The 10,191-nt window shown below is 40.3% G+C and overlaps 1 pseudogene; it reads right to left on the bottom strand.

The window, feature by feature from the left end:
- Positions 1–9,393: 9,393 nt before the first annotated feature.
- Positions 9,394–9,756, bottom strand: LOC150056490 (microtubule-associated protein 1 light chain 3 beta pseudogene; annotated as a pseudogene).
- Between the last annotated feature and the right edge of the window lie 435 nt (positions 9,757–10,191).

Genomic DNA, 10,191 nt, shown 5'->3' with positions numbered 1-10,191 from the left:
AAAGAAACTCTCTTTCATTGCTTATCTTGCATACCTAAACCACAGCTGACAAGCAAGTTGTGCAGAGCTCAGGATAGAGTTGCTTGTGTTCCTTATACCTCAGAGAGGAGGTTTGCATATTCAGGAGCCAACATTACTCTTAGTTTTGAGTCTCTAAAGTCTTTCTTATATTGAAAAGAAAGGAAACTCTATTGTAAAGATGATAACAAAAATGACCTGGACATCCATAAGAATTGGAACTCTGACTAAAATGACCCATCACAGCTAATAGTAACGCATCTATAATTGGTGTGTTAGGAAAACCAGATTGGTCTCAAATCTTCTTTAAAGAAATGTCTATGGAAAAAACCTCTCTCATGAAACATCAGACCACTGTGGAAACCTAGCATTTGTTTTTCAAGGGAACTTTTATTCAGAGAAATCAGTCTTTCAGATAACTTTTATTAGCTGAATTGAAACCATCCAAAGCTAGTTATTTTAATAAAGGAAAGTTGGAATTTATGGCACCCTTCTCCTGAATCCAAACATTGGAGAAAATTGGGACTATGAGTATGAACGTAGTGGAGGTACACTGGTTCACTTTAAAATGAAATGTGGATACTGGGTCAAACTGGCACCACCTTGGCAATGTGGTAAATTATAGGGAATTTCCAAAACCTCTTAGAGGTCAACTACCACTCCAACCCCCAAGTGGTGGACATGTCTGAATTCCTAGACACAGGGGTGGGGATTTGAACAGTAAGTTACTGGACCTGCCAGACCTGTACCATAAACTCAAGAGACGCTTTGAATTCTAGAGCTGCCTGTGATCCTGCCCCCTAACCATGATCCTATTTAGGCCCCATTACCTCAGACACCATCTTTACACCATGCCTCATTTTGCCTGGTTCTCCTCAGGTCACCATGGCATCTCTCTTCAACTCTCCATTAGAATTTATCTCGTTCATTGAGATTGTTGTTATTGTTTTGGTTTACTTTAGTTTGCTTTGCTTTGGTTTGTTTTTAGGGTTTTTTTTTCTTTTGCTTTCTTTACTCTTCTACCCTCATGGCTAAATTTCCTAACAGTATTAAGTGTATTTCAGGCCACAAATTTTGGGGGACATGTGTCCACTCACGGTCACCAGCTTTCTAATAAAGATTCCCAATTCGACCCCTCAAAAGGTAGCTCCTCTGTCTCTTGTGATTGAATTCCTTTATGATCAAAATACTTTAAAATTCCTTGATATTTGAAGTATGATATCTGAAGTTTAGGAATGAAATTTATGTACGGTCATTCCAGAATAGTTTAGAAGTTTCTTGTAGTTAATTGAGGGACACGGTGACAAAATATTTGGTGTGAGATTAACTGAACAGAGACCAGCACATGGTTCAGGAGGAAAAGAGTTTATTGTAGGGAGAACAAATTTCCAGCCCACATGAAATTGGGGTATACAAAGAGCAAAGAAGAGAGAGAACTTATGGTCAAGAAATTCTACATATGGAAAGGTGGGAAAGTGTGACCACAGCAGTTACAGAAGTGATTTCAGAGCCTGGGGAATCTTTCACTGTCTGAAGGAAGCATGACCCTGGTAGTTTAGGAATGATCTCAGAGTCTGGAGTCCTTTGCCGATTCACATGCAAGTATTGATAGGTGATTACTGGTTTTGAGCAGGTGATTTCTGGTAGGTTATATCCTTCACAGTGAGGAAAGGCAGGGAGTGGGGACTGTTCTCCTGGGCAGATCTAATAGCCCAGCCTTTTATTAGTTATAAAGGGGCAATGATTCTCTCTGTCTACCTCCTGTTGGCAAGGGGTGTTGATTTTAGGCAGAGTTGTTATCCAGTCCAAGAGAAGGCGGCAGTAAAAGTTCCTGCGTGTTTGGGTCTTTGGATAAAGCCTGAAGTCTTATGAGGCAGGGACTAAATAACAACAAAGGAAACACTAGAGGGCACTCAAATAACAGAAGGAAGAGCAGCCATCTATTCAGGGCAAAAAGGAAAAAGAATAATAAATGACTTGGTTAGTTTTTGTCTTTGTTACCAGAAAAACTTTAAAGCAATTTCGATAAAAAGAAACATTAGCATACAAATTGGCCTTTGAACACCTACTAAAAGGGGGGAGGGGCATCACATGGAAACAAAAAAACGTGGCCAAGATGTCTAACTGACCTTTGAAGCCTTGCTAGAACAGTGAAGGTTGCATGAAAATCCACCACACTGCCAAGAGGGTGTAAAATTTCTAAACAAGTCACCATGGGAAGAAAACTTGGCAGAGCTTTATCAAGTAAGGAAGCAGATAAACAGACAAAAAGCAGATAAACATACAGGAAGGGGTACAGTTTAACCAAGTGTGGAAGATCTTACAAGTGATTTTCCTTTCTTTCTTTTTCTTTTCTTTTTTTCATTTTTATTAATGTTAGTATTTGAATTCAGGTCTCATGCTTGCTCCGCTGACACTATCATTTGAACCACCTCTCCAAGATTACTATTTGCTGGTAGGTGGGATATATAATCTCAAGGACTTCTCTGTCCGGGCTTCACACTGAAATCCTCCAAACCTCAGGCTCTTCAGTACTTAGAATTAAAAGTTGAGCTACCTGCTCCCAGCCTCCAAATGATTATGATTTTTCTATAAACATCAATAGTATTAAATGGATAGAAGACTTCATGCTCTGTCACTAAAGTGTTTGAGGAATCAAGGGCCATTTGGGAAGGGTGAGTGGCTTGATAGTCTTGAGGCTTGAACCTAGGGTCTGAACGCTGTCCTTGAGTGTTGTTAAGGTTAGAGCCCTACCACTTGAGCCACAGCACACTTCTGGATTTTTCTATGTATGTGGTTCTGGGGAATCGAACCCAGGTCTTCGTACGTGCTAGGCAAGCACTCTACCACCAGGCCAACCTCCTGGCCCCTCAAAGGCCAATAATTAAGAAGGCTTTTTAAAATTATTATTACTCTACCTTCATAGCCTAATAGTCACATCATATGGGAAACAATAAAAGGAAAAGGAAAAAATCACCCATAATTCTTCTACACAGAGCTATTTCCACTGTGTGTACCATTACAAACATTTTTTGTATGTACACATACCTATTGCTACATGCTTTTCAATCAAAATGGATTCTAGGACGGGTGGGGGGTGTGGGGGGGGAGGGAAATGGGTACCAAGACATGTGAAAGGGTATCAATGTATGTGAATTAATGCACCTTCTATCTGGCAAATATCATGTAACCCTTTTACTAATTACAATAAAAAAATAAATAAATAAAATAAAAAAAACAAAACAAAAAAAAATGGATACTAGGAACCCAGCTACTTAGTAGGTATTTAACTTAGTAATGCATACTTTTGCATGCTTAAAATATACATTTAAATTACTGTGGGGAGTTGAATAATGTCCTACAAAACTTCTTGTGAATCCTCAGCCTCAGAATACAATCACTTCATAGATTAATAATGAACACAAGTTGTATGCCTGTGGCTCACACCTATAACCCTAGCTACTCAGGAAGCTGAGATCTAAGAATCATAGTTTGAAGCCAGCTCAGGCAAAGAAGTCCATGAGACTCTTATCTTCAATCAACTACTCAGAAAAAGCTCGAAGTGGCACTGAGGCTTAAATGGTAGAGCACTAGCCTTGAGCACAACAGGGCTCAGGGACAATACCCAGGCACTAAGTCCAAGCCCCAGGACCAGCAAAACAAAAAAGAAAATAAAGTAGGCTATAATTTCTTTGATCATGTATATTCCAATCATTTAAAAGTCATACCATATACATAAATACATGCATATATATTTATAAAGCATCAGCATATATTATTGTACTAAACATGACTTATAAAGCAATCGCAAAATGGGGAGAGCCAGACTCTGCTGATATATGACTTTAATTCTAGCTACATAAGAGGCTGATATCTGAAGATCCTGGTTCTAAGCCAGACCAGGCAGGAAATCTCGGAGTAACCACCAGTAAACTAGAAGTCGAGTTGTGTATCATGTAATAGGGAAAGCAATCTAAGGAACAGTGACCAGGCCCTGAATTCAAGCCCTCGTATCAACACAAAGAGAAGGAGGGAGATTTCAAAGGGAGGTAGCAATTTTTTTTTTAAGTTGTTGGTGTCAGGGGCCGGGAGGGGCCTAGTGGTAGAGTGCTTTAGCATGCATGAAGACCTGGACTCAATTCCTAGTACCACATACATAGAAAAAAGCCAGAAGTGGTGCTGAGGCACAAGTGGTAGAGCTCTAGCCTTGAGAAAGTCCAAGGACAGTGCTCAGGCCCTGAGCTCAAGCCCAGGACAGGCAAAAAAAAAAAAAAGGAAGACTTTAGGTCAAATCATCTCTGACCCTAGTGGCACACATCCCACTTTGGAGATCACTGCTGATGCACTACTAGGGACAAGAAGTTCTTTTTTTTTTTTTTTTTTTGCATTTTTTTATTGTAATTAGTAAAAGGGTTACATGATATTTGCCAGATAGAAGGTGCATTAATTCACGTACATTGATACCCTTTCACATGTCTTGGTACCCATTTCCCTCCCCCCCACACCCCCCACCCGTCTTGGTTTTCCCCCCTTCCCTATCAAATTTCAAATGGGACAAGAAGTTCTATGAATGGGATGAACTCAAGGATATCCTGATCATACAAATGCCCAGGGGACCAACTACAAAAGTAATTCTGCAGGATTTGGCCGGCTGCAAATTACTTCTTGTACACACTTGCTCATTTTTCTAGATTTGATTCCAAGGTCATCCCTGTACAAAAACCTCTTATCATTTTCAGCTTTGGGTACAAATGTCTGGCAAACATTTATTGCCCTTGATAACATTTATTGGTTGCAGTGTTTCCCCCATTGATTGTCAGCTCCATGAAGTCAGGGATCATTTTATATTCTTCATGGCTTTACTGACACATATTATACAGTAGTTACTTAATAAACACTAATTCCATGAGTTCATAAAGCTAAATAGCAATATAAAACACAAAAAATAGGATGTCCCAGAAGTACACAGAAAAGTAAACATGAAAATGAAATGAGGCACTAGACTAGAGCCTCTGCAAGATATGATTGTATTTAATTGGATTGTAATGTCTGACTTGTTTGCAGCAAATTTCACAGACTTTCTCAGTGAAGCCTCCAGATAATTCAACAGAATCCATGGCTGCTTCGCTCCTTTGCACAACTCTACCTCTGCTTTACAGAGACTGGAACTTATCCTTGGATTGGGATGTTTATGCACACATTAATGGTATATTCTGCCCCCACCAAGCCCAGTCCTGCCTAATGACAATCATTTTTATTCTCCAAGAGAATACAGAAGGAAACAATACTAGAAATTTGACATTGAAATAAAGTGAAGGATAAAGCAGCTTTGAATATCCTGTTCTCTATTATTTTGCTATCCTTTCTCAGCAGTTTGCACTCCTGCTCACCCATCACTGCCTAGCACACTGAAGGTAGGTAGAGGGCACAGAGTTTAGCTGTAATAAATAAGTTCTACTCTTGCTCATATCCTGGACAATCATTTGAGTTTTTTAATTTCTCTCTCTTATTCCTCCCTCTGTCATGTTAACTTGAAGCTACAACTAGTCACTATTTATTTCTATATTTGTTGCCATAAGTCATTGTTTTCCAAAAATGAGTTCAAGGACATGCTTATAGATACTCCCTGCAGGGAAAAATACTTCCTCTGATCAAGCACTGTGGGAAATTTGTGGTTATACAAGTTTAAAAGATTCTCAGCAAACAGACTTTCTCATGCCCTTTAATTTGCCAATACCTCTTGTCAATCTACAGCAGGAAGCATGGTTTGTACCACAAAACCTTCTGTCTTGGGAATCAGCGAGACAGACTAGAATTCTGACACTTAAAGCATCGCTACCCTCTGAATTAGAGGCTTGGCTTACACTGGGATCTCATGTCATAGAAGACACAGACGTTGAAGACCGTGATCACTTAAATTGGGATGCTACTCTGGACAGCACAGAGAAAACAACACAAAGACGCTCTCTCAATTGTACATACAGCTGTATTTTCATTCTTCCTATGGGTGACGTCTCTGTACCCAGGAGCCTGAAATGCCAATCTTGAAAGAATGAGACATGCTAAGGAAAAGAAAAGCCAGCCTGATGGGAAGCACCTGAATTGGACACCGTGGTTTAAGGATGAATATATATACATACATATGTATATGTATGTATATATGTGTCATGAAGTGGAAATAGCCTGTTTTCTCATATTGCTTCATAGTTTTATTTCCACTCACCCTAACATAGATCCTTTACAATTATATAATACAAGTAACTTTGATTTTTCTCTGCGCTCCCACCATAATATTCTCTCTTAAATTAATGGAAATGTAATATTCAAGGTATGTGTATACATATACGTGTGTGTGTGTGTGTGTGTGTGTGTGTGTGTGTGTGTGTGTGTGTGTGTGTATGTATGAGAATGGGATTGGGAAAGTAGAGGAAATGAGCCTAGTTGGGAGAGATGGGAGAGAATTATGAAAGTGGTTACGTTGTCCAGGAATCATTGAATTCATAAACTGATATGTTGAAATGAAACCCCTCTATACAACTACTTGTAGACAATTGTTTTGCCAGTCCTGGGCTTGAGCTCAGGGCCTGAGCACTGTCCTTGGACTTTCTCCAGGCTAGGGCTCTACCACTTGAGCCTCAGCACCACTTCCGGCTTTTTTTTTATGTATGTGGTACCGAGGAATCGAACCTGGGTCTCTGCGCATGCTAGGCAAGCAGTCTACCACTAGGCCAAACTCCCGGCCTTGTAAACAATTTTTTAATGTGAATGTCCTTTCTCCACCTACATGATTTTCTATCTGCTGCTGCTATATGAGAACTTCTCTCCTTTCCCTTTATTTTTCTGAAGACCACAGTGCTTGATGCCTGAATCGGGAGTCAGCAAAGTATGGTCCTTTGAACAAATATAGCCTGCCACACTTATCTTTGTAAATATAATTTTATTAGAACACAGCTGTATCAGTTTCTTTGCAGATTATTCTTAGCTCATTTCTCACTACAGTGACCAAATTGAGCACTTGAAATAGAGAATATATAAGCAGAAAACATAAACTATTTACAAAGAATCTTTTACAATCTAGGCACAATGATATATACATATAGTCCCAGATTTTGGCAAGCAGAGGCAGGAGGTTCAAAGTTTGAGACCAGCCCAACATGGGCAGAAAGTTGGCATGACCCTAGAAACAAAGTACAAATAAAAGGGTTTGAGCTTGGCTGAAATGATAAAGCACTTGCCTAGCATGTGGGAGACTTTGTTTTCTACCCTAGTACCAGAGGAAGAAAGAAAGTAAGCGGGGAATACTTTTCAGAAATCTAGTCTCATACCATTCCTGTAGTACTTAACAGATTCGATGTTGCTTCCTTGGTTCTTTATTTGATCATTCAGTCAGTGAGTTTTAAGTCCCTGAGAACAGAGTCTATGGATTTATTCTTTTGCACTTTTTGTAACTATTTAGTACAAACCAGCAAATTGATGGATTTTTTTTACTAGTTTTTGCCAGTCCTGGGGCTTGAACTCAGGGCCTGGGCACTGTCCTTGGGCTTTCTCGAGGCTAGCGCTCTACCACTTGAGCCACAGCACCACTTTTGGCTTTTTCTGTGTATGTGGTATCAAGGAATCGAACCCAGGTCTTTGTGCATGCAAGCCAAGCACTGTATTACTAGTCCCATTCCTGGCCCTCACTATTCTTTTTAAAGAGCCATAATTGCCTAAAATTCTTCATAAAACATTTCTGGATACAACAAAAGAGAAAGTAAAGATGTTATGCCATTTCCATGCCATTCTGGTATAACAGCTAGAAATAGGAAACAGATCCAGACAGTTAACTTTGATTAGCTTCAACTCATCTCTGACACTTAAACAAACCTCAGAGAGACACAGATAGTAGGAAGGAAAATATTATGCTTTCTGCACAAATTACAGAACTTAAATATTTTCTTTTTATTCACACACAAATTCAAACTTCCCAAAGGAAGGTGCAGATCCTCAAACACATGCCCTCCTACCTATACACACCCTCCATATCCACATATCCAGACACATACACAGCCCTAAGGAGGTCCATGTATTCTAGCAGACTACATATGAACTGGCAAAAACTGACCAACAAGACTCTTCAATAGCCATCATGCCAGATCTCCCAATGGCCACTCCAAATCCCAGTACAGATCTATGCACCAGTAAGGAATGAGTAGCCTGACAGAGACCTCTCTTCTCAAGAAAGCCTGCCCTACAGTGGCCAGTCCAGTTAATGCAGGTGATTTCTTGCATAAAGAAGCCTCTGAGGGAGCAGACTAGAAGAGAAAAAATCAGTTTACAAGTCTATTTTGCATGTTCTAAAGGCCACTGTAGCAAACATTTGTCAAGGCCAGTGAAAGATCCTAAGCTAAAAATGTGCGGAAAGTGTTGGATTTTCACAAATCCAACAAGGAAATCCTCCTCTTGATTTGTAGTTGTTAGGCACTCAGGTAGGATTAGTTCAGGCACTTGAAAAGCTTATTTCACTTATCTGTGCCAAGGACCAGGTTCCAGTGTTGTGTGTGTGTGTGTGTGTGTGTGTGTGTGTGTGTGTGTGTGTGTGGTTCAGGGCATGCATATTTACCTTCTGGTGGTTCCAAGTGATTTCTGTGGTGGACTGAATTATTAATTTGTTTTAAACCCATCTATAATGTGTTATCCCACAGACAGAATCACCTCAAAATAAAAAAAGGAAAGTCAGTTGAGCACTGGTGGTTCACACCTGTAATTCCAGCTACTCAAGGAGGCTGAGATATGAGGATCCCAGTTTGAAAGCAGCCCAGGCTTCAAAGTTTGCGAGAATCTTATTTCTAATTAACTGACAAAAAGTCAGTAGTAGACCTGTGGCTCAAGTGGTAGAGCACTAGCCTTCAACAAAAATCTCAGGGACAGAGCCCAGGCCCTGAGTTAAAGACTGGGATTAAAAATCAAAAAGGCAATATTTTCATGGCTTTCTCTCCTTCCATGGATCCATCTCTGTTCCTGAGTGCATGTGGACTTTCACTTGGGGGTTAGATGTTATGTGATCTTCCCTTTGCCTAGTCCTTGTTGGTGGCTCAAGCAGAAAGCTTCTGATTTGTCTTTTATTGGCAACTTGGCATGCAAAGTATTTTAAACTTCTAAGATCTAAAAGCAAAACAAGCCTAGGTTAAATAACAGGGTTCTCCAAACCTGACTGTTCACATGGAATTTGAGTTTCTGCTGAAATACACAAGAACCTCACAGCCTAGGTGGGGGCTGTGTGCTTCGAGGGTCTGTATAGGTGAACTGGCCAATCACATGGGATATGGGTCATATCCCTTTTCTGCCTTGGGAAGGGTTAAACAATAAAAACCCTTGAGACTGGCTGTTCTAGTCTTAGGCAGACAGCTTGGTTCCGAAGGTCTTCAGGGAGGCATACACCATATCCAGGAAGCCATCCTGGTGCTTCTCACTCCCATACACCTCCGAGATGGGCGTGGACACGCTCACCATGCTGTGTCCATCCACCATGAGGAAGAAGGCCTGGTTGGTTGGCATTGACTTGAAGACACCTTCTGAGGATCTGGATTAGCTCGCTCATGTTGACGTGATCTGACACCAGGAACTTAGTTTTGTCCAGGACTGGCAGCTGTTTCTCACCCTGTACTGCTCTATTGTCACCCGGATCTTGGTGGGGTGCTGCTCCTGGATGAGTCGCATGTCTTCTACTGGCTGCTCGAAGGTCTTCTCTGAAGGCATGGAGCAAAGCCTGGGGTGAGGGTTGGGAGGATGAGGAGGGGACCGGAAGGTCCTGCTGCCTCTTCCCTTGTTGATTTTTTTTTTTTGCCCACTGTGAAATCGCTGAAGTAGATATGTTTAAGTGTATAGAAAGTAGCTTTTTATAATACTAACCATTTTCTGTAGTTATCATTTTCATGGCGTCTGCTGAGTGAGAGATGATAGGGCTTATTCATAGAATTTACACTCTGTTGGTTTGATAAATACATAGCATATTGAAAAGGAGTTTCGTGGAAAAGTAAACATTATTCATCAGGGCGTTGGTTTCTCTTCTATTTGCTTTCAGCACAGTAATATTGTAAGTTGTTTGTTTGATTTTTATTTATTTTTCATTTAGTGAGCTTTCTTTCTAGATCCTTTACCTAATCTAAACCAAATAAGAACAGCACATCAGCA

This window comes from Megascapheus bottae, chromosome 12 (genome assembly GCF_031878675.1).
Source record: "Megascapheus bottae isolate mThoBot1 chromosome 12, mThoBot2.hap1, whole genome shotgun sequence".
In the NCBI taxonomy this organism is placed as follows: Eukaryota; Metazoa; Chordata; class Mammalia; order Rodentia; family Geomyidae; genus Megascapheus; species Megascapheus bottae.
This window is presented reverse-complemented; position numbering and strand designations above follow the sequence as displayed.